At 40.5% G+C, this 23,882-nt stretch overlaps 1 long non-coding RNA gene and 1 pseudogene across 2 annotated transcripts in view; both read left to right on the top strand.

The window, feature by feature from the left end:
* Positions 1–23,882, top strand: part of LOC105479964 (uncharacterized) — a 295,667-nt gene that overhangs the window by 210,871 nt on the left and 60,914 nt on the right. Inside the window, exon 8 of one of the 2 annotated variants that reach the window (XR_011608182.1) lies at positions 12,418–12,505. The exons of the other annotated variant lie outside the window; for it this stretch is intronic. This is a non-coding gene — a long non-coding RNA (uncharacterized lncRNA). The remainder of the gene's footprint in view (positions 1–12,417; positions 12,506–23,882) is intronic. 2 annotated transcript variants of the gene reach the window in all.
* Positions 3,788–4,217, top strand: LOC105479967 (large ribosomal subunit protein eL22 pseudogene; annotated as a pseudogene).

The following is a 23,882-nucleotide window of genomic DNA, read 5'->3' as shown; positions in this document are numbered from 1 at the left end:
AGAGCTTGCCTCCTTGGTCAAAGGCATATTTTCATCTTCTGGCAGGTAATATAGTTTATCTGCCTATTGATGTAAGTCACCAGAGAAAATTGCCACTCATTGCCTGAAGAATTGTTCCTAATTAATATGACAGTACTGAAAGAGGAGACTTTGTTATTTTCTGTTTCCAAAAAAGGCCTAATGAAAGATCCACAGTTATAATACACTGTTTTTATTTTGTTTTATTTTATTTTACTTTTTTGAGACATAGTCTGCTCTGTCACCCAGGCTGGAGTCCAGTCGCATGATCTCGGCTCACCACAACCTCCGCCTCCTGGGTTCAAGTGATTCTCCTGCCTCAGCCTCCTGAGTAGCTGGGATTACAGCCGTGCGCCTCCATGCCTGGCTAATTTTTCTATTTTTAGTAGAGACAGGGTTTCACCATGTTGGTCAGGCTGGTCTCGAAACTCCTGACCTCACTATCCACCCACCTCAGCCTCCCAAAATGCTGGGATTACAGACGTGAGCCACTGTGTGCAACCTGTTTTTATTTTAAACATGAAAAATATGAAACACTTGGCTTTTGTTCTGATCACAAAGGCAATATATCTTTTATGAAATTTCTATATATTTCTATACAGTCATGCCCTGCATGACAATGTTCTGGTCAACAATGGACTGTATATATGATGGTGGTTCCACAAGACCATAACAGAGCTGAAAAATTCCTATCACATAGTGACGTTAATGTGTGATGCATTACCTTTCTGTGTTTAGATATGTTTAGACACACAAACACTTACCATTGTGCTCCAGTTGCCTAGAGTATTCAGTACTGTAGCATGCTACACAGGTATATAACCTAGGAGCAAAAGGCTGTACCGTACAGCCTGGGTGTGCAGTAGGCTCTGCTATCTAGGTTTTTGTTAAGTACACACAAACCTAGATGGTAGATTTTATTTGCACAATGAGGGAATCATCTAACAATGCATTTCTCAAATGTATCCCTGTCATTAACTAACGTATAATTGTATTTTTTCCTACAATTATGTATTATTCATAGCTCATTTATTATTATTAATAGCTCAATTTATTATTATTACACACAAACCTAGATGGCATATTTCATTTGCACAATGAAGGAATCATCTAACAATGCATTTCTCAGAATGTGTCTCTGTCATTAAGTAATGCATGACTGTACTTTTTCCCACAATTATTTATTATTATTACCGAGACAGAATTTCTCTCTTGTTGCCCAGGCTGGAGTGCAGTGGCGTGATCTCGGCTCACTGCAACCTCCACCTCCTGGGTTCAAGTAATTCTTCTGTCTCACCCTCCCAGGTAGCTGGGATCACAGGCATGCACGACCACGCCTGGCTAATTTTTTTGTATTTTTAGTAGAGACAGAGTTTCACCATGTCGTCCAGACTGGTCTCAAACTCCTGACCTCAGGTGATCCACCTATCTCAGCCTCCCAAATTGCTGGGATTACAGGCATGAGCCACTGTACCCGGCCTTCAATTATTTATTATTAATAGCTCATTTTTTTTTGTTGCTAGCACACTTTATTACTAATAGCTCATTTTCCATGCCATTAAAGATTTTTCTATAACAATATTTTTAATGGTTTTATTATATTTCTGTCCATAGAAGTTACATAATCCAATTAATTAATTAATTTCCTGTTGTCCCCCATGTATGCTGTTTCCAAGTTATCTTTTTTAGCAATATCACACCGATGTATACTCCTAGAAATGTAAGATAGCATCTATTTCCCCATAGATCAGCTACAAAGGGTATAATCATTTTTTAAAAACTTAAATCAATTTAGTAGGTAAAGAAGGCATCTCATTGCTGCATCTTTTTGGTAACGTTTGTAGGGCTCACCAGATTTCCAAATGTTTATTGGCCATTTGTATAGTTTTTGTAAATTTTACCTTTTGCTCTTCGCCTGTAGCATTTCTTTTTTCCAATTACTTATAAGAGGTCTTAAGACTATATTATCAATGTGATATGTTGCAAATGAATTTAACATGTTGTCATCTGCCCTTAAATTATATTTATACTACACTGTAGCCCGGGTGACAGAGACCCTGTCTCTAAAAAACCAAAATGTATTTAAAGTTATTTTTTCTTTTTTGACATATAGAAAAATTTTAATTTTAATGTTATCAACATTGCTGAAGCCTGAAAAAAGTAAAAAAATACGTAAGCCACTATCTCTCTCTTTAAGGAACCTACAATCCAATTGTGGAAATAAGAGATAAACGCATGTAAAATAAACAATGCAATATTTTAAAGCAGCAACTTTTCACAAAGAAAGGGAGTAGCTACCAGGAGACAGGCTTACCCAGAGTTCTGAAAAGCCCGTTTGGCCGGGCACCATGGCTCATGGTGTGCGTCTATAGTCCCAGCTACTTGGGAGGCTGAGGTGGGAGGATTGCTTGGACCCGGGAGATTGAGGCTGCAGTGAGCTGAGATCGCGCCACTGCACTCCAGCCAGGGCAACAGTGCGAGACCCTGTCTCAAAAATAAATACATAAATAAACAAAAATGAAAAGCCCCTTAGATGCTATTGATCATCACTCTTCCCCTCCCTTAGTTGGTAACCAGAGGTCTCAATATAACTGACCAGGAATAAAGAGTGTCTCCAAGTGGTGTATAATTAATATGTGATACTTGGGCCTCCCCTCCTGACACCTGGAGACATTTTCTCTTTTCTGGTCAACAGACTGCATACCTGTGCCAGTACCTTTGATAATATCAGTGATCTAAGCTGTTTATTTAGAGTTTGTGAAAGGTTAGAAAAGTATCTTGAAAAGAATTTTGGAAGAAAAAGAGTGAACATTAACTCTAATGATTTTCTTTTTTGTACCCTTGAAATTATATTGTGTTATGTTCCAGCATTAAGGATTTTGCTGGTCTTTGTGTCTCTCTTAGTATCTTGTAGAGTACCTAGCACATTTGTCAGAATTTGTGATGCTTTTTAAAGACTCAAAGCCAATGAGACCTGGTTATCTGTGGGGTGCTGCTATGGTGTGAATGTTTGTGTCCCTCCACAATTTATGTTATAACATGATCCTGGCCAAGCACGATAGCTCACACCTGTAATTCCAGTGCTTTGGGAGGACAAGGCGGAAAGATTGCTTAAAGTGTGGAATTCAAGACCAGCCTGGGCAACATAGTCAGACCTTTGTCTGTATTAAAAATTTTTTTAATTAGCTGGGCATGGTGGTGTGCACCTGTAGTCCCAGTTACTTGGGAGGATGAGGTGGGAGGATTGCTTGAGCCTGGGAGATTGAGTCTGCAGTGAACCGTGATTGTGCCACTGCACTCCAACCTGGACAACAGAGTGAGACCCCATTTAAAAAAAAAAGAGAGAAAGAGAAAGAAAGAAAGAAAGAACGAAAAGAAAAGAAAAGAAAGAACCCATCAAATGCAATAGTGTTAGGAGATGGAGCCTTTAGGATTTGGTCATAAGGGCTCTGTCCTGAGTAGAATTAGTGCCCTCAGAAAGCTCAAGGAAGCCTGTTTGGCCTTTTTGCTGTTTCAGTATAGGCAGACACAGCATTCACATCTTCTGCCACATGAGAGCTCATCACGGAAGCAGAAAGCAAGCCCTTTCCAGACACTGAACCTGCCAGTGCCTTGCTCTTGGACTTCCCAACCTCCAGAACCGTGCAAAATAAATTTCTATTATTATAAATTATCCAGTCTAAGGTATTTTGTGAAGGCAGCCTGAACTAAGGCAAGTGTGTACAGTGAGAGGATTCAAGGAGCGAGGACTACGGTTAAATGAACTGGTTGCAGCCCTTTCTAACTCCGCTGCTGCCATGGCTCCTGTGAAAAAGCTTGTGGCGAAGGGGGGCGAAAAAAAGAAGCAGGTTCTGAAGTTCACTCTTGATTGCACTCACCCTGTAGAAGATGGAATCATGGATGCTGCCAATTTTGAGCAGTTTTTGCGAGAAAGGATCAAAGTGAACGGAAAAGCTGGGAACCTTGGTGGAGGGGTGGTGACCATCCAAAGGAGCAAGAGCAAGATCACCGTGACATCTGAGGTGACCTTCTCCAAAAGGTATTTGAAATATCTCACCAAAAAATATTTGAATAATAATCATCTATGTGACTGGTTGCACATAGTTGCTAACAGTAAAGAGAGTTACGAATTACATGACTTCCAGATTAACCAGGACGAAGAAGGGGAGGAAGATAAGGATTAAATTTCATTTATCCGGAATATTTTGTATGAGTTCTTGAATAAAACTTGGGAACCAAAAAAATAAAATAAAATGAAATAACCTGGGTTGCATGAATCAGGAACAGAAATTTGAGCAGGCAGTTGCCCAGGGTAACTCAGGCCTGGGTGGTAGGGGATGGATGGAGGCCTCCCGGTGATACATTCCTCTAGATCGGTCTGCAGAGCAGCAGGAGGCCTCTAGAGAGCAGAAGCTTTTTCACGTTAGATAGACTTCAGCCAGTGGGGTGCTGGTAAATATTTAACAACTGGGTCTCTGGGGAAGCATAGTCCTGGTTTGAAGCATTTGCTGATTTCTGTGGTATAAATACTCCCAGTGTGGAGTATTGCAAGCTCTCACTGTGAAGGAAGCCACTGAATGTGCAACTGGAAAGAGATGCGTGCCGTGTGCTCTCGTGAGTTGGTGTGAGCTGACAGCATCTTGTTTCTGTGTAATGTATTCATTTATTCTTTCATTCATGGCAGGACCACAAGCAGTTCTTGAGGCAGGAGCCAGTGGGGGCAGAATTTAGTATCCCATGGGAGGCCAGGAGCACAAAGCAGACAGTGTGTCCAAGCACCAGCCCCACACGCTGGAATCGGGGCTTGGCTTAGAGGCAGGAAGACGTGGTGCTGAGTTGAAAAGCTGGGGCAAGTTTCAGTCATGACAGTGGGGGAAGAAGACTGATTGAGGGGCTGCAGTGGGGCCCGGCACTCTTCCCTGGCCAGTTTCAAAACTGATGTCATGACCCAGCGATTGATGTCCTTGAAGCTCTGGATGTCTGTTCTCGCCTGCTCAACCTGGCTCCGATACAACCAAGGGATATTGGCTAAGGGAGAGAACAGCAGGGAGCCCAAAACCAGGGGCCAGGCAAGATAAGGACTTCAGTAAACACCCAGCACATGAATCTGATGTCTTCATTTACCCACATATGAGGGAATGGAGTATTCCTATTATTACAATATTTCGCCCTTATCAGGAGTTACATTATCACCTAATTTATTCAACCAACAAATATTTTTAGATGAACAAGAGAGACAAGAGTTTGCCGTTGTGGAGGCTGCATTCTTGTTGAGGAGACAGATAATAGACCATTTATAATAGCACCAAATTGTTTCTGATGGAGACAAAGGCTAGGAAAGGCTGAGGGAGGGGTGGCAGAGCAGGGAATGGAGATGTGTCCCCTTATCCAGGGTGGTTGTGTTCTGTCTGAGAAGATACTGGGGCTGAGCAAGAACGATGAGAAGGAACCCATCATTCAGCGTGGGGCAGAGGCAGAAGATAAGGCAAGTGCCAAGGTCCTGAGGCGGGAAGAAGAGGAAAGGAAGCCCAGCCTGTCTGGGGAGAAGACAGGAGGATGGAAAGCTGAAGTGTGGTGAGAGACAGGGAGGGACAAGATGAAGTCAGAGGGATGGTGAGCTCCTGATCTGTAGGGTCTTGAAGGTCAAATGAACAGTTTGAATTTGGTTCTAGGTGAAATGGAAAGTCCCCTAGGCAATGCCATTTTCCTGGTTCATGGACTCAGACTGGGAAATGGCAATGCCTGGGAGGTCCACCCCATCCCCTGACTTACTGAATAAGAATATAAGAATCTATTTTGCTTGTTTGTTTGTTTTTCTTTTTTTTTTTTTTTTTGAGACAGAGTCTCGCACTGTCGCCAGGCTGGAGTGTAGTGGCACGCTCTCGGCTCACTGCAACCTCTGCCTCCTGGGTTCAAGCGATTCTCCTGCCTCAGCCTCCTGAGTAGCTGGAACTACAGGTGCCCGCCACCATACCCAGCTAATTTTTGTATTTTTAGTAGAGACGGGGTTTCTCCATGTTGGCCAGGATGGTCTCCATCTCTTGACCTTGTGATCTGCCCACCTTGGCCTCCCAAAGTGTCGAGATTACTGGTATGAGCCACCACCCCTGGCCAATAATCTGTTTTAACCAGGTCCCCAGATGGTTCTCATGTACTGTAATTATCTGCTCAGGGTATCATAACAAAATACCATAGACTGGGTGACTCGGACAGCAGAAATTTATCTTCTCACACTTCTGTAGGCTGGAAGTTCAAGATCAGGGTGCTAGCATGGTCAGGGGCGGGGGAGGGCCCTCTTCCTGGCTTGCAGCAGGTCACCTTCTGACCGTGCCCTCACATGGCAGAGAGAGAGAGAGAGAGAGAGAGAGAGAAAGATTTCTCTCTCTTTTCCTCTCCTTATAAGGCCATAGTCCTGTTGGATTAGGTCCCCACTCTTAATTTGACCTTAATTAGTTCCTAAAGACCTTGTCTCCAGATGTCCCCTTGGAGAATAGGGCTTACACATATTAATTTGGGACTGGGATATAATTCAGTCCTTAGCTTGTACATTGCTTTTGAGCAGCGCTGAGTTAATATTAGTAATTCTCAAACTTCAGCATGCATGAAAATCACCTGGAGGAACTGAAACCCAGAGTCTTGGGGCTTCATGGATTCTTATTCGGTTGTTCTGAATCTGATTCAATAGTTTCACCTGAGGGTTTTCATTTCTAAGAAGCTTCTCGATGCTGATATTACCATTCCATGGGCCATACTTTGAGTAGCACCAAATTAGACAATAAATTTGGGTAACCAATTTTCAAAAAAGTAAAATATCATAAGGTAGTCTAAACTTAGTCTTTTAAAAATTCAGTTGTTCTGAAGATGTTTCATATTTATTATTTTATTTTATTTTATTTTTGAGATGGAGTCTCACTCTGTCACCCAGGCTGGAGTGCAGTGGCACCATCTCTGCTCACTGAAAGCTCAGCCTCCCAGATTCACGCCATTCTCCTGCCTCAGCCTCCCAAGTAGCTGGGACTACAGGTGCCCGCCACCACGCCTGGCCAATTTTTTGTATTTTTAGTAGAGACAGGGTTTCACCATGTTAGCCAGGATGGTCTCGATCTCCTGACCTCGTGATCTGCCCTTCTCAGCCTCCCAAAGTGCTGGGATTACAGGCGTGAGCATTTATACAATTTTTAAATATCATTTATTTTTAAATTATATGCAATCGTGCTGCATAATGACATTTTGTTCATAGATAGCTATGCTAGGGTGGCCCCATAAGATTATAATGGAGCTGAAAATTCATATCCCCTAGTGATCATAGCTGTCGTAATGTCAAAGTGCAATGCATTACTCACATGCTTGTGTGATGCTGGTGTAAGCAAACCAACTGTACTGCCAGTCATATAAAAGTCTAGCACATAAACGTAGGTACAGTGCATAATACCTGATAATAACAAACATCTATGTTACTGCTTAATGTATGTACTATACTTTTTAATGTTATTGTAGAGTATGCTCCTACTTATTCAAAAAAAGTTGACTGTAAAACAGCTTCAGGCAGGTCCTTCAGGTATTCCAGAAGAAGGCTTTGTTACCATCGAAGATGACAGCTCCATGCATGTTATTACCTCTGAAGACCTTCCAGTGGGACAAGCTGTAGAGGGGAAAGCAGTGGTATTGATGATCCTGACCCTATGTAGGCGTAAGCTCATGTGTGTGTCTCAGTTTTTAACAAAAATGCTTAAGAAAATATTTTTGTATAGCTGCACAGTGTTTGTGTTTTAAGCTGTTATTACAAGAGTCAGTTTAAAAAATTACAGTTCATAAAGTAAATAAGTTGCAGTAAGCTAAGGCTAATGTATTGTTGAAGAAAGAGAACTTTTAAAAATAAACTTAGTGTAGCCTAAGTGTGCTGTGTTTATGAAGTCTACAGTCGTGTACAGGAACGTCCGAGGCCTTCACATTCACTCATTCACTGGCTCACTCAGAGTGACTTCCAGTCCTGCAACCTCCATTCATGGTAAGTGTGCTAGATAGGTGGACCATTAGTTATCTTTTTTAATTTTTAGTTTTTGAGATGGAGTTTCGCTCTTGTTGCCCAGGCTGGAGTGCAATGGTGTGATCTCAGCTCACCACAACCTCCACCTCCCAGGTTCAAGCGATTCTTCTGCCTCAGCCTCCTGAGTAGCTGGGATTACAGGCATGCGCCACCACACCCAGCTAATTTCCTATTTTTTTTTTTAGTAGAGACGGGGTTTCTCCATGTTGGTCAGGCTGGTCTCGAACTCCTGACCTCAGGTGATCTGCCCACCTCGGCCTCCCAAAATGCTGGGATTATAGGCGTGAGCCACCATGCCTGGCCTATTTATCATTTTTTCATATTTTTACTGTAACTTTTCTATGTTTAGATACGCAAATACTTACCATTGTGTTCTAATTGCCTAAAATATTCAGTATAATCTCCCGCTGTAGAGGTTTGTAGTCTGGGAACAATAGGCCACACCATGTAGCCTGGGTGTGGAGTAGGCTGTGCCGTCCAGGTTTACGAACGTGTACTTTATGATGTTCCCGCAATGACAAAATCACCTAATGATGATGTTCTCAGAATGTGTCTGTTGTTAAGCAGCACGTGTGTATGTATTTAAATTTTTTTTTTTTTTTTTTTTTTTTTGAGACGGAGTCTCACTCTGTAGCCCAGGCTGGAGTGCAGTGGCCGGATCTCAGCTCACTGCAAGCTCCGCCTCCCGGGTTCACGCCATTCTCCGGCCTCAGCCTCCCAGGTAGCTGGGACTACAGGCGCCCGCCACCTCGCCCGGCTAGTTTTTTTTTTGTATTTCTTAGTAGAGACGGGGTTTCACCGTGTTAGCCAGGATGGTCTCGATCTCCTGACCTCGTGATCCACCCGTCTCGGCCTCCCAAAGTGCTGGGATTACAGGCTTGAGCCACCGCGCCCGGCCTTAAATTTTTAATTTTAACTGATTTGTTGTTATTCTGGCTAAGTGGAGTGTTACTTAGGTACTTTCCTTTGATCACCTGAAAGTGCTTTGCAAGCATTTTGTTAACCCTCAAATCTACTCCAGGGAGGATAGTAAATAAAATATTAAATGTAGAGAATGGACAGTGTTTTGGGTCACAGGTTTCTAAAACTGTGATAATCAAACCAAATAAGGGCGCTTATATGTCAGTCATGGTTTCTCCCGGTAACTGGCAGCAGCTAACTTAGTTCAGTTCTTCAAACACTGCAAGTTGTGAAGTTTAGCAACAATGATTTACAAAAGCTGCATTGTTTTTATTATACCACCATTTTACCTAATTATTTCTGGTATAAACCCCAGTGGAAACAATGCATATTTTGTTATAAAATTCCAGCCAGAAACTTTGGACCTCAGACAAGAAGAAAATTCTGGCAAAGCTTCCAGGGTAAAACTCTGGTATGCAAATTCCTACATACATAAAATGAAGAATTAATGTAAAATGTCGTGCCAAGAGCACACTACTTAATATTTGTGCGTTTCCTATTAAAACTAACTTGCTTGGAGGATAACTGTTGTTTTTTTTTTTTTTTCCCCTATGATTAAAAAAAGGTTGTTTCAATCATTGTCAGGTATAACTCATTTGGAAGTGTATCATTTCAAAATTCACCTAAAGAAAAGTTTAGGAGGCCAGGTTCAGTGGCTCACGTAATACCAGTACTTTGGGATGCTAAGGCAGACAGATAGTTTGAGCCTAAGAATTCAAGACCAGCCTGGGCAGCATGGCGAAACCCTGTCTCTACAAAAAATACAAAAATTAGCCAGAGGTGGTGGCATGCCTGTAGTCCCAGTGACTTGGGAGACTGAGGCAGGAGGATTGCTTGAGCCTGGGAAGTTGAAGCTGCAGGGAGCCATGATCGTGCCACTGCTCTCCAGCCTGGGTGACTGAACCCTGCCTCAAAAATAAAATAAAATAAAATAAATAAATAATTTTAAAAGAATTAAAAGAAATGTTTAGGAGCAAGGACAATGCATTTGCAGTTGGAAAAGACCATTCCTTTAAACAAGCTCAATGCTATTATATTTGTTAATAGGATGCTATTAACAAATTTATCTTGATGAGCACTCTGTCCCCAAAATGCAATTCATAGTTTTGAAGATAATTTGGAAAGGAGATAGTACTGTAAGCTTCACAGATAGGTTTTTCTTCCATGACAGTTTTTTAAATTAAACTTTTCATTTTGAGACGATTGTAGATTCACATGCAGTTTAAGCAGTAATTCAGTGAGATGCCATTCACCTTAACCCCCAGCAACCACAAATGTGTTTTCCAGTTCCATAATTTTGTCCTTTCTAGAATGTTATATAAATGGAATCTTTCAGTATGTAATTTTTTAGGACTGATCTTTTCCACTCAGCATGATTCTCCAGATTCATCCAGGTTGCAGTGTGTATCAACAGCACATTTCTTTTTTTTTTTTTTTTTTTTTGAGACGGAGTTTCGCTCTGTCACCCAGGTTGGGGTGCAATGGCACAATCTTCGCTCACTGCAACCTCTGCCTCCCAGCTTCACGCAATTCTCCTGCTTCAGTCTCCTGAGTAGCTGAGATTACAGGCACCCACAATCATGCCCAGCTGATTTTTTGTATTTTTAGTAGAGATGGAGTTTCACCATGTTGGTCAGGCTGGTTTTGAACTCCTGACCTCAGGTGATCCACCCGTCTCGGCCTCCCAAAGTGCTGGGATTACAGGCGTGAGCCACCGCACCTGGCCAGCACATTCCTTTTTATTGCTGAGTGGTATTTCATAGTATGAATGTATCCCAGTTTATTTAGTCACTCATCCACTGAAGGTTATCTGGGTTCTTGCTAGTTTTTGGTTATTATGAATAAAGCTGCTATAAACATTTGTGAACAGGCTTTTGTGTGCACACAAGTCTTCATTTCTCCGGGATAAAAGCCCAGGAATGCAGTTACTGGGTCGTGTGGTAGTTACATATTTAGATGGTTAAGAAACTACCATACTGTTTTCAGAGTGGCCGTATGATTTTACATTCCCACCAGCAATGTATAAGTGATGCAGTTTTCCTGCATCCTTGCCAGCATTTGGTGTTGTCACTTTTAAAAATTTTTAACCATTCTGATTGGAGTGATAGCTCACTGTGGTTTCAGTTCGTATTTCCCTAATGGCTAATACCGTTGAACATCTTTTCGTTGGCCTGTTTTCCAGCTTTATATATTATTTAGTGAAATGTTTGTGTATATGTTTAGCCATGTTCCAATTGGATGGTATGCTTTTTTACTGTTGAGTTTTAAATGTTCTTTGCGTATTCTAGATACTCGTTCTTTGCCAGATGTGTGGCTTGTAAATAATTTCTACCACTCTGTAGCTTGCCATTTTATCTTCGTAATAGAGTCTTTCATGGACCAAGACGTTTTACTTTAGATGCAGAGCAATTTATCAACTTTAAATTCGATAGATCATGCATTATGTGTCAAATCCAACAACTCTTTGGTTAGCCCTAGGCCCTGAAGATTTTTTCCTAAAAGTTTATAGCTTTACATTTTAAATTTAAATCCGTGATCCATCTTGAGTTAATTTTTGTATAAAATGTGAGACTTAGGTTTAGGGTTCAGTTTTTGCCTATGGATGTCCAATTGCTTTGTTTTTCAATTTGTTGAAAACAAGTGGTTCTTGCTCCATTGAATTGTTTTTGCACTTTCATCAAAAATTAGTTGGTTATATTTGCATGGTTCTGTTTCTGGGTTGTTGATTCTGTTCCCTTGATTTATGTGTCTGTCCTTCCACCAGTACACACAGTCTTAATTACTGTAGCTCTATAGTAAATCCTGAAATTGAATAGATTCCTTTCCCTTTATTCTTGTTTTCCAAAATTGTTTTGGCTATTTTAGTTCCTTTACCTTCCCATAGGAATTTTATAATATTGTCTATATCTACAAAAAGTTTCGCAGCAATTTTGATAGAAATTGCATTAGACTTGTATATCAATTTGGGCAGAATTGACATCTTTACTATATTCATTACTTCCAGTCCATGGACATAGTATATATCTGCATTTACTTAGATCTTGTTTGATTTCTTTCATCAGCATTTTGTAGTTTCAGCAGACAAAGTCCCATAAAATTTTGTTAGATTTATACCTAAGTATTTCATTTTGAGCAATTGTAAATGTCACTGTATTTTTAATTTCCATGTCTGCATATTCATTGCATTCATTAATAGCAATTACATTTTGTATGTTTATCTTGTATCATGTAAGCTTGCTGATCTCACTTATTATAGTTCTAGGAGTTGTTTTTGGTAGTAGATTCTTTGGGATTTTCTATGTAATCATGTCCTGTGAAAATAGAGGTAGTTTTTTTTTTCTTTCTAATCTGTATCCTTTGCACTTCTTTTTGTTGCCTTGTTACATGACTAGGGCTTCTAGCACTATGTTGAGAAGAGGTAATGAGAGTGGACATCCTTGCCTTCTCCTGGTCTCGGGGGAAGCATTCGGTTTTTCACAAGTAAGTATGTTAGATATAGATGTTTGTAGATTTTTAAAATCAAGTTGAGGCACTTCCCCTCTAATGTACTTGTTTATGTTTTAAAATTTAGGAATTTAGATTATTTGAACATCACAGGAGTTTTTCTCTTTCTTTTCTTTTTGATATGATGACAATCATATTTTTCAGGGTTTTTTTTCCTCAAGTTTACAAAAGTACTTTTGTCTTCTATTCCCACCCAAAGGATGTTGTATTATTGTTTTGCCTTTCTTGGATTTGTTATGGAATGTGCTGCTTACATAGAGGAAATGTTGGCTATCGATCTTAAGCTAACTCACCATGAATGAAAATAAGTCTTAGGTCATAGTTTGGCTGCCAGTGAAGGACCCATTTCTTTATGGCTTTGGGTATAACACAGAAAAGACGTTGGGAAATAAAGGGGAAGGAATTGTGGGTTCAACAGCCATGCCATTCTTCTGTGTCTGCTTGGCCCCCTGCCTCCCAGGCCTACAGAAAGCTGGCATTACAGGCTAAACCCCAGAGTCACAGATATCTTTCCTCCTGAGCCTAATTCCCTGGGGGCCACTTGGCACTGCAGAGCTCAAGCAAAGCGCATGTTCATCTCTGACTCCTGCCTGAACACTCCAAAGCCTTTTTCCTCCAGGTCAGGGATTTTGTTTTGTTTTGTTTTCCCAGCCTTTTCAATGAGAGCTGCAGGACAAGAAGCCCCGCAGTATTGCTTTCCTTTTTTCCATCTTAGACTTTCCAGGCCTGCAAGTGTTTAAAGGTACCTCTCCTGCTTGTCTGCTAAGTCTCGCATATCATATAACTCTCCTGGGTGTTTGATTTTTGCTTTAAAAGGGTGAGTCTCCATCTGAGTCCCTAGCAACGACAAAGTGAAATGAAAATCTGGCAAAGTTCGGTCCTATAGATGTGAAGTGGTGGGGGGTTTGTTTGCTTCTTCAGTTTGTTTGCTTTAATTATGCAGGTGGGCTCTCTACATTAATCAAACCTCTTTGGTACCTCCCAGTCCCAGACCCCTTTTTTGGCTCTCGTCTGGTTAACACAGAACTCACTGTATGTCCTTGGGGTCTCATTTTGTTCTCCAATTTTATTATCTTCTGTTTAAGCGGTGAAACTCCAAGTGGTGCTACTACCCAGGATCACAATATGAGAAGAACAGTTTATACCTGCAAAGCATTATGGAAAAAAAAAGTCCCCTTTAACTGCATAATGTCTCTGATTTACTCCTGGTAATTTTAGTGGCTTTCTTCTGAGAAGCTCAAAGCATTTCACAGTCTTTATTCGACCACTGGCAGATTTCAAAACATGCGACATGTACCAGGATTGGCAGTCATTCTCATCTGCAGTTCTGTATTTTATTGATAGGATGATTTACATAAGTTTGAATGAAAACAGTCTTACGTACTTCAGCCTACAAACCTTTGGAATATTTTTGGCTCCAAGAGGAGCATTTATATTTGTTGCTTTGGTAACAAATATTTCCCCAATTGCTCAAAGTGATCGATATTTTTAAAAAACATTAACAAAGACCCATGTCTCTGGAACTGATTAGAAATGTAAAGACAGTTGTTAGTCCTCCTCAGCCAAAAGGAGATGGATAAAAAAGTTAGATGAAAGATCTGGGCAGCTGTTCACTGTGGCTAAGCCTTAGTACACCTGCATCTTGAGGTTCAGCAAAGTGATATCTCTACTAAGATGGGTAACTTCAGATGTTATTAGGTGTGGACTGTATCCTACAAGAGGTTTACAGAACGTAAGTTTGAGTTTTGCAGGACTAGAACAAAAGTACCTCTGAATTGTCTTCAATTATAAATTGCTTCCTTAGAAGGGGGTTAAGATTAAAAACACATTTACAATAGCTACAAAAAAAGATACCTAGGAATAAGTTTAACCAAGAAAGTGAAAGATCTTTACAATGAAAACTATAAAACACTGATGAAAGAAATGAAAGAAGACACAAGTAAATAGAAAAATATCCATGTTCATGGATTGGAAAAATTAACATTATTAAAATGTCTATACTACCCAAAGAATCTACAGACTCAACCCAACCTATCAAAATACCAATGACATTCTTCACAGAAATAGAAAAAAAATCCTAACATTTATATGGAACTATACAAGACCCTGAATAGCCAAAGCAATTTTGAGCAAAAAGAACAAAGCTGGAGGTATTACACTACTGAACTTCAAAATACACTACAGAGCTATAGTAATCAAAATAGCATGGTATTGGCATAGAAACAGAAACATAGACCAATGGAACAGAAAAGAGGGCCCAGAAATAAATTCAAACATTTGTAGCCAACCGTTTTCTGAAAAAAATGCCAAAAACACACATTGGGGAAAGGATAGTCTTTAGTTGCTGGGAAAATGATATCCACATGCAGAAGAATGAAGCTAGAGCCCATATACAAAAATCAACTCAAAATGAATTCAGGACTGAAATGGAAAAGCTGAAATGATAAAACTACTACAGTACAGTGAAACATTAGAGGAACACTTTATGACACTGATCTGGTCAAGAATTTTTTGGGTAAGACCTCAAAAGCACAGGCCACAAAATCAAAAATAGACAAATGGGATTATGTCAAAGCAAAGAGCTTCTTTTTTTTTTTTTTTTTTTTGAGACGGAGTCTTGCTCTGCCGCCCAGGCTGGGGTGCAGTGGCCGGATCTCAGCTCACTACAAGCTCCGCCTCCCAGGTTTACGCCATTCTCCTGCCTCAGCCTCCCGAGTAGCTGGGACTACAGGCGCCCGCCACCTCACCCGGCTACTTTTTTTTGTATTTTTTAGTAGAGACGGGGTTTCACCGTGTTAGCCAGGATGGTCTCGATCTCCTGACCTCGTGATCCGCCCGTCTCAGCCTCCCAAAGTGCTGGGATTACAGGCTTGAGCCACCGCGCCCGGCCCAAAGCAAAGAGCTTCTGTATAGCAAAAGAAACAAGAAACAGAGTGAAAAGACAGCCTACAAAATGGAAGAAAATATTTGCAAACTATGCATCTGACAAGGGGTTAATTTCCAGAATACATAAGGAACTCAAACAACTCAATGGCAAACAACAACAACAAACCAAAACCAAAAAACAACATGGATGCAGTAGCTCATGCCTGTAATCCCAGCAGTTTGGGAGGCCGAGGTGGGCAGATTGTCTGAGGTCGGGAGTTCAAGACCAGCCTGACTAACATGGAGAAACGCTGTCTCTAATAAAAATAAAAATTAGCCGGGCATAGTGGTACATGCCTGGAATCCCAACTACTTGGGAGGCTGAGGCAGGAGAATCACTTGAACCTGGGAGGTGGAGGTTGCAGTGAGCCAAGATCGCACCATTGCATTCCAGCCTGGGCAACAAGAGTGAAACTCCATCTCAAAAAAAAAACAAAAACAAAAAACAAAAAAAACTCAGCCTAAATAATCTTTAAAAAAATGGGCAAAAGACCCAAATAGACATTTCTTGAAAGAAGATGTACAAATGGCCAACAGTTACATGAAAAATGCTCTACATCACGAATCATCGGAGAAATGGAAATCAGAACTACAAATGAGATATCACTTCACCTCAATTGGAATGGCTATTATCAAAAAGACAAAAAGTAACAAAGGCTGGCATGAAGAAAGAGGAACACTTCTACACTATTGGTGGGAATGTAAATTAGTACAGCCATTATGGAAAACAGTATGGGGATTCCTCAGAAAATTAAAAGTATAATTATCATATCATCCAGCAATCCTGCTTCTGGGTATACATCCAAAGGAAATGACATCAGTAACATTGAAGTGATACCTGTACTCTTACGTTTATTGCAACACTATTCCCAACAGCCAGAACATGAAATCAATCTAAGTGTCCATTAACAATGAGTGGATTAAAAAAATATCGGACATACACACAGTGAAATACTATTCAGTCATAAGAAAGAATGAAATCCAGTCATTTGCGGCAGCATGGATGAACCTGGAGGACATTATGTTAAGTAAAATAAGCCACAGAAAGATGAATACCACATGTGCTCACTCATATGTAGAATCTAAAGAAGTTGATCTCAGAAGAGGAGAGTAGGATAGTGGTTACCAGAGGCTGGGGAGGGTAGTGGGGAGGTGAGGATAGGGAGAGATGAATCAATGGGTACAAAGTTACAGTTAGATTGGAGGAATAAATTCTGGTGTTCTATTGTACAGTAGGGTGACTATGGTTCACAATATTGTGTTGCATTATTTCCAAATAGCTAGAAGAGAGGATTTTGAATGTTCCATCCACAAAGAAATGATAAATGTATGAGGTGATGGATATGCCAAATACTCTGATTTGATTTTTATGCAATGTATTCATGTATTGAAACATCACACTGTACTCCATAAATATGTACAGTTACTATGCAATAATTAAAAAATAAATGATACATGTTGAGTATCCCTAATTTGAAAATCTGAAATGCTCCAAAATCCAAAACTTTTTGAGCATCAACAGCATACTCAAAGGAAATGCTCACTGGAGCATTTTGGACTTTGGATTTTCACATGAGGGATGCTCAACTGGTAAGTACAATGCAAATATTCTAATATCCAAAAAAAACCAAAATCCAAACACTTCTGGTCACAGGAATCTCAGATAGGTGATATTGAACCTGTATAACAATAAGAACAACAAATGAATAAATAAAGGACTAAAAATAGCCCTAACTTTAAAAGAAAGAACATTCTTATAGCTCGAGGCAATGTAATGGCAGCACAGATTCCTTGTTCACTGTGGCCAAGCTGACCATAGAAAGTGGTCAATCCACCTACCAGATGGTCTGGCACCAACTTTGCGTGGTTAGTATCTAGAGCTTTAAGCAAAATGATGTTAGTTCTTGACTGGTGTCACACCTCTGGGACAGTAAAGAAAAGGATGACTCTCCCAGATAAATGGTCACTCATGAAGCTGTTTTATTTATTGATGTTCCTTTTATCAATAGCAAATAGTATGTATTTATAAGAGGTGCCCACAAACAAGATCCTTATGGGCACATTTCTGTCTTTCTGTCATGTTTTTAATTTCTGGAAAAACAGCAGCTAACGACTATTTCTAGTGTTGAAAAGTGGGGCAAGTTGGTGTAGCCACAACTCCGGTTTGTGCCTAAGTACAAAGATGGGATAGCTGAAAAAGTGTGTGAAGATAAAATTCAAGAGAAACAGGCATCTAGGAAAGGTGGATAATAGACAGGAAGTGTAAAAAGAAAAGAAATAAGAAATGCATATTTGCCTTTTGTGAAAATTAGAAATGCTGATGGCGGACGAGTATGGTGGCTCACGCCTGTTAATCACCAGAACTTTAGGAGGCTGAGGCGGGCAGATCACGAGGTCAGGAGATCGAAACCATCCTGGCTAACATAATGAAACCCCGCCTCTACTAAAATATATATATATATTAAAAATATATATATATTTATATTTATATATTTTATAAATATATATTTTTGTATATTTATATATTTATATTTATATATATTTATATATATATTTTTTGTATATTTATATTTTTATATATAATTAGCCAGCCATGGTGGCAGGCACCTGTAGTCCCAGCTACTCGGGAGGCTGAGGCGGGAGAATGGCGTGAACCCTGGAGGCAGAGCTTGCAGTGAGCCCAGATTGCCACTGCACTCCAGCCTGGGTGACAGAGCCAGACTCCGTCTCAAAAAAAAAAAAAAAAAAAGAAATGCTCATGGCATGTTTCATTCCCTTTCTTGACATATGTTGACCCTATTTAGATTCTACCCATATCTCAGCACAAATGGCCTCTTCCTAGATGATCTGGCCAGCTGACCCTGATCACTGCAATCCAGAGAATCAGGACCATGAATCTGACTCTACAGTGGACCACATTTGGTACATAGTGATAGTTATGTTTTTTGTGTTCACGTCTTATTTCCTTATCGATCTTGTATGCTTCCTAAGAGCAGAATCAGTCTTTCAGTTCTTGTTAGTTTGATATTTTGCACCAAGTAGTGCTAGTAAATATTTCAAATGGATGATGGTTGCAATTAAAAAGAATAGGCCGGCCGCAGTGGCTCTTGCCTGTAATCCCAGCACTCAGGGAGGCCGAGGCGGGCGGATCATGAGGTCAGGAGGTCGAGACCATCCTGGCTAACATGGTGAAACCCCGTCTGTATTAAAAATACAACAACAACAACAAAAAATTAGCCAGGCGTGGTGGCGGGCACCTGTAGTCCCAGCTACTTAGGAAGCTGAGGCAAGAGAATGGCGTGAACCTGGGAGGTGGAGCTTGCAGTGAGCCGAGATCACGCCCAACCTGGGCGACAGGGAGAGACTTGGTTTCAAAAAAATAATAATAATAATGATAAAAATAAAAATAAAAAAAAAAAGAAAGGAGACAAAGCTGAGAACTTCAAGAAAAAGAAAATATGCTCAGCTTCATTGTTTATAGACTCAATGAGAAAGAAATGCACTGTTGGGGTTCTAGTGCTGCTTCTATTCTGTCTCTGTGTGAATGATGTTTCAGAATGCACCCATGAAGCAGTATAAAAATATCATTACTGCCCCATTTCATTACAGTGAACATGCTGGATACTTGCAAGCTGGTAAATATGTCAAGTTTTAGGATCGATTTCAATGTACTGATCATATCTTGAGTAGTCAAAGAGTAACTGGGGAAGGCCAGATGGTTTTATAGCAAACGACTACAGGAACTCTTACCTGCGTTTTTTCATGTCATCATTTTACTATGCAATGTTTCATTAGCTAATTGTTATTGAGACAATGGAGGAATGGGTTCCAAAACAATTACTTAGTCTAATTTGGGTAATAAAAACATTGTATGACTTGAAATACAGTTTACTCTGAAAGGAAATCCTACCTCCCTGGAGGCTGTTAAATGGTTTGAGGAAAACAGTTCCACTACTGGTCTCTTTGTTGCAACATCGTATGTTGGAAAAAATACACTTATTTATATTTGGTTCACTCTAAAAACTTTCTGCTGCAAACTGCTAGGATATTCGCAAAGAAAAACTTGCATGCAGAAGTTATACAGAGGGGAACCTAGGTTCCAGAGAGGAGATAGGGTACCCCTAAAGAGGCGCACAGCAGACCTGATGGCCTCTATCTTTAGACTGAATTCAGTTGCAATTCCATTACTTCATACAGCAAAAACTACAAATAACCAAACAGTGACTCAGAAGGGCCCCTCATATAGTTTAGGAAATTTATCTTTTGTTAGGATGCAAAAATACTGAGGTCTTTGGAAATCCCTAAACTGTAAACTGCTGTTTTTCGATTAGTAATTCCATTTTTTTTAGTAGTAAAATTGCATATTCTATTGAACAGTTTCTAGATGAGCAGAATATGTATGTTCTACCTAAAAAAAAAAAAAAAAAAAAAAGCTTTTTGATTGCTTTTGTGAAGGCCTGCAAATGAATCACTGTCATAAAACAACGTGTTCAGGAAGCCTCAATATTCTTGAAAGATGTTGTTTGCCACTGTTGTCTTTTTTTTTTTTTTTTTTTTTTGCCGTGCATTTAAGACAAATCCTCTGTCCTAACACCACCGTCACTCACCAAGTAGCTTAGAAAGAATGTTTTCTTGGGACTTAAAAATGGTGGGCTGGACGCGGTGGCTCATGCCTGTAATCTCAGCACTTTAGGAGGCCAAGGCAGACAGATCATGAGGTCAGGAGATCAAGACCATCCTGGCTAACACGGTGAAACCCCGTCTCTACTAAAAATACAAAAAATTAGCTGGGCGTGGTGGTGGGCACCTGTAGTCCCAGCTACTTGGGAGGCTGAGGCAGGAGAATGGCGTGAACCCGGGAGGCGGCGGAGCTTGCAGTGAGCCGAGAGCACGCCACTGCACTCCAGCCTGGGCGACAGAGTAAGACACTGTATCAAAAAATAAAAAGAAAAGGTGAATGTGGCAGTTCAATTCTTTTTGCTGTCAAAAATAGTTTAAATATTTTATTTCTCTTCTTTTAATTTGCTGTTTTCTTTAACCCGCACCGCAGAGATGTGTATGCGTGCGTGCCACACACACACACACACACACACACACACAAGCACACGTCTGAGCCCCATTTTAACACTGGCCCCGAGCCTGTGTTGTGTTTTGGGGTCTGACTGGTTGCACAGAAAGGATCTAGGGCCACCTATGTCCTTTATCTGCATGTTGCATCTGAAGGTCTCCAGGGCAGCATTTGCTCATGAGGAATGACGTCTACAAGTGACCTGTTTGTTTGAGGAAGCAGAAGAGCTTGTCTCGGCACCGAAAACATTGCTCAGGCTGCTGCTCTCTGTCTCCATAATGGGGCCCAGCAGCAGCGTCTACCACTTAGGGGTTCTCTGGTCAGTGGTATTCTCCTGAGACACGCTCTGTCCAGGAGCAGTAATAAATACCAAGCCGTCACTTCGGCCTTTGTGAGATATTTGAATTGCTTATGACTTTAGAGCCTGGCTCTGAAAGAACAGAACAGTTTCATATCAACTATGTTTTTGTTCACTTGATGAAATTGGAAGCAATGTAATATTCAAATAGTTTATACTATCACTTATTTCTCTGCATTATACCTTTCGAGATCATCTGTAATCTCTTTTATACTGCTGAGTACATAGTAGATACTAAATTTAATATTGTTGGAGCTTAACTTTTGCAAAGAGTAAAAATGTTTTGTTCTATATTACAAAGAGTATGACTGCCTACCACTTTTTCAAATTATTTAAAAATAAAAATAAAGGATGCAAAATACTATATTCTTTTCAAATTTTTAATTAATTTTTTTTTTTTTTTTTTTTTTTTTTTTTAGAGATGAGGTCTCACTCTGTTGCCTAGGCTGGTCTTGAACTCCTGGTCTCAAAGGATCCTCTCACCTTGGCTTCCCAAAGTGCTGAGATTTAAGGCGTGAGCCACTGCGTCCATCTACAAAATACTATTCTGTGTTTGTGGCAGATGAATTGAATTAATGGCACCAGTTCATCCTGTGTTTATGCCCTTTGCAGTTTTTCCCATCAAGAGATGGAACATAGTTCTCTAGTGCTGGGTTCTGAGTTCGGGTATGTAATTTTGGCTAAAGAAGTATTAGCAGCTTTGAGGTAAGTAGATTCTTGAAAGGTTGCCTGTGCAGTTCTGTTTCCTTTCTCTTTCACATGAGAACATACCCATGCTTGAAACTGAGACCAGTCACCCGAGTTGTCTCAGCTGAGGCCAACCTAGGCTAGCTGACAGCCAGTTCCCTACTACCAGACATATGAATTAACCTAGCCAAGATCAGCAGAGATGCCAAACCAATTTTGGGTGACTGTCATTGTTTGAGTAAGTCCAGCCATGCTCTGACAAAGTGCCCAGCTGACCATAGACTCATGAGCTAAACAAGTGCTTATTTATTTACACCAATGGGCTTTGGAATGTTTGTTACCCAGCATTTTCATGGCAATAGATTACTAATAAAATATTAAATACAATGCAGTCTTTTTCAGTTCAGGAAATTTCACACAAGAGTAATTGTTATGAAAATTCATATTTTTTTGTCCAGCTATGAACATAAGGAAAGTGTGGGAGGTAGAGTTGAATATGCACAGACCTTCTTAACATCATGGCTTTATATTTATTTCTAGACAAAGATTTAGTGGATGGGCATGATAAACATGAGGGATGTTTATAATAGAAAATATTGAAAGTGTAGTCATATGAAAAAATGTACAGTTGTTCTATACACTCAAGTTACATTAAATAAACAAACAGAAGAAAATAGCAAGACTCTTGTGGTTTCCTGTCCTGTCTTTTTGTTTCCCATAAAAATCATGGGACTTAGATTATTTAATTTTACACTTGAATGAATTCTGGATAAATGTAAACTAATAATTTTACATTTACATAAATAAATATTTAACATAGAGAACATCAGAGTTCTTAGTTTGTAAGCGACAGAAACTGACCCTGGCTTAGAAAAGACATTTGTTAGAAGAATATTGAGGAGCTCACAGAATCAAAAGAAAGACTGGAGGACCAGCATGGAACTCAACAGAAACAAGAGCAGCTCTTAGGATCCAAAAGGGAAATCAGGCCGGGCATGGTGGCTCATGCCTGTAACCCCAGCACTCTGGGAGGCCGAGGCAGGTGGATGGCTTTGAGCTCAGTAGTTCGAGACCTATCCAGGCGACATGGCGAAACCCCATCTCTGCTAAAAATACAAAATTTAGCCAGCCGTGATGGCATGCACCTGTAGTCCCAGCTACTTGGGAGGCTGAGGCTGGAGATTCCCCTGAGCCCGGGAAGTGGAGGTTGCAGTGAGACTAGATTGTGTCACTACACTCCAGCCTAGGTGACAGAGTGAGACCCTGAGACCCTGTCTAAAAAAAAAAAAAAGGAAAAAAAAAAAAAAAAAGGAAGTAAATGCAAAAAGAAACAATTTTTTAAAAATATTTAAAGTCTAGACACGGTGGCTCATGCCTGTAATCCCAGCACTTTGGGAGGCCGAGGCTGGCGGAACACTTGAGGCTAGGAGTTCAAAACAAGCCTTGCCAACATGGCGAAACCTCGTCTCTACAATACAAAAACTAGGTTGCATTGAGGCGAGATTGCACCACTCCACTCCAGCCTGGGTATTAGAGCCAGACCTTGTCCCCCCTCAAAAAAGTTAAACTCCACTACATATGGATTTTTAGTTTTCAACTGGCAGGCTCTTCTTTTACAAGTTCCCTTATACTGAGAGGAAACAAGTTTGCACTGAAGCCTTGTTTGTTGAAGGAAATGCTGTTTGGCAGTTGTCTAAAGATAACTGGGTAGGTGAATCTGTGCTAGTAGCCCCTGTGATTAGAGGTGAAGCTCAGCCCCAAATCTAAATTCTCCGGTCTGTGGCAGTAACACTTTGGAGGCCAAAGCTATTGTTCACCAACATGGTGCAGTTGTACAAGCGTGGCTTCAGAATGAGTATGTAGTAGGCATCCACCACCTAGAAGCCGTAGTACTTACATTTTTTTTTTTTGTTTTTAGAGACAATGTCTTGTTCTGTCTCCTAGGCTGGAGTGCGGTGGTGTGATCATAGCTCACTGCAGCCTTGACCTTCTGAGCTCAAATGATCCTCCCACCTCAGCCTCCCAAGTAGCTAGGACTGCAGGTGCACACCCAATGCCTGGCTAATTTTTCTATTTATTTTTTTGTGGACATGGGATCTCACTGTGTTTCCCAGGATGGTCTCCAAACTCCTGGCCTCAAGCAGTCCTCTCGCTGTGGCCTCCTAAAGCAGCGGGATTACAGGCATGAGTCACTGTGCCTAGCAACGACTTATGTTTAAAATGAGGACCATATTTGGAATTAAGTCCTCATAGGGTTGTTGTAGAAAACCCTGTGTGCAGAACCACTCAATTAAGTTAGCTCAAAGGGAAGCTGG

This window comes from Macaca nemestrina, chromosome 9, assembly GCF_043159975.1.
Source record: "Macaca nemestrina isolate mMacNem1 chromosome 9, mMacNem.hap1, whole genome shotgun sequence".
In the NCBI taxonomy this organism is placed as follows: Eukaryota; Metazoa; Chordata; class Mammalia; order Primates; family Cercopithecidae; genus Macaca; species Macaca nemestrina.
This window is presented reverse-complemented; position numbering and strand designations above follow the sequence as displayed.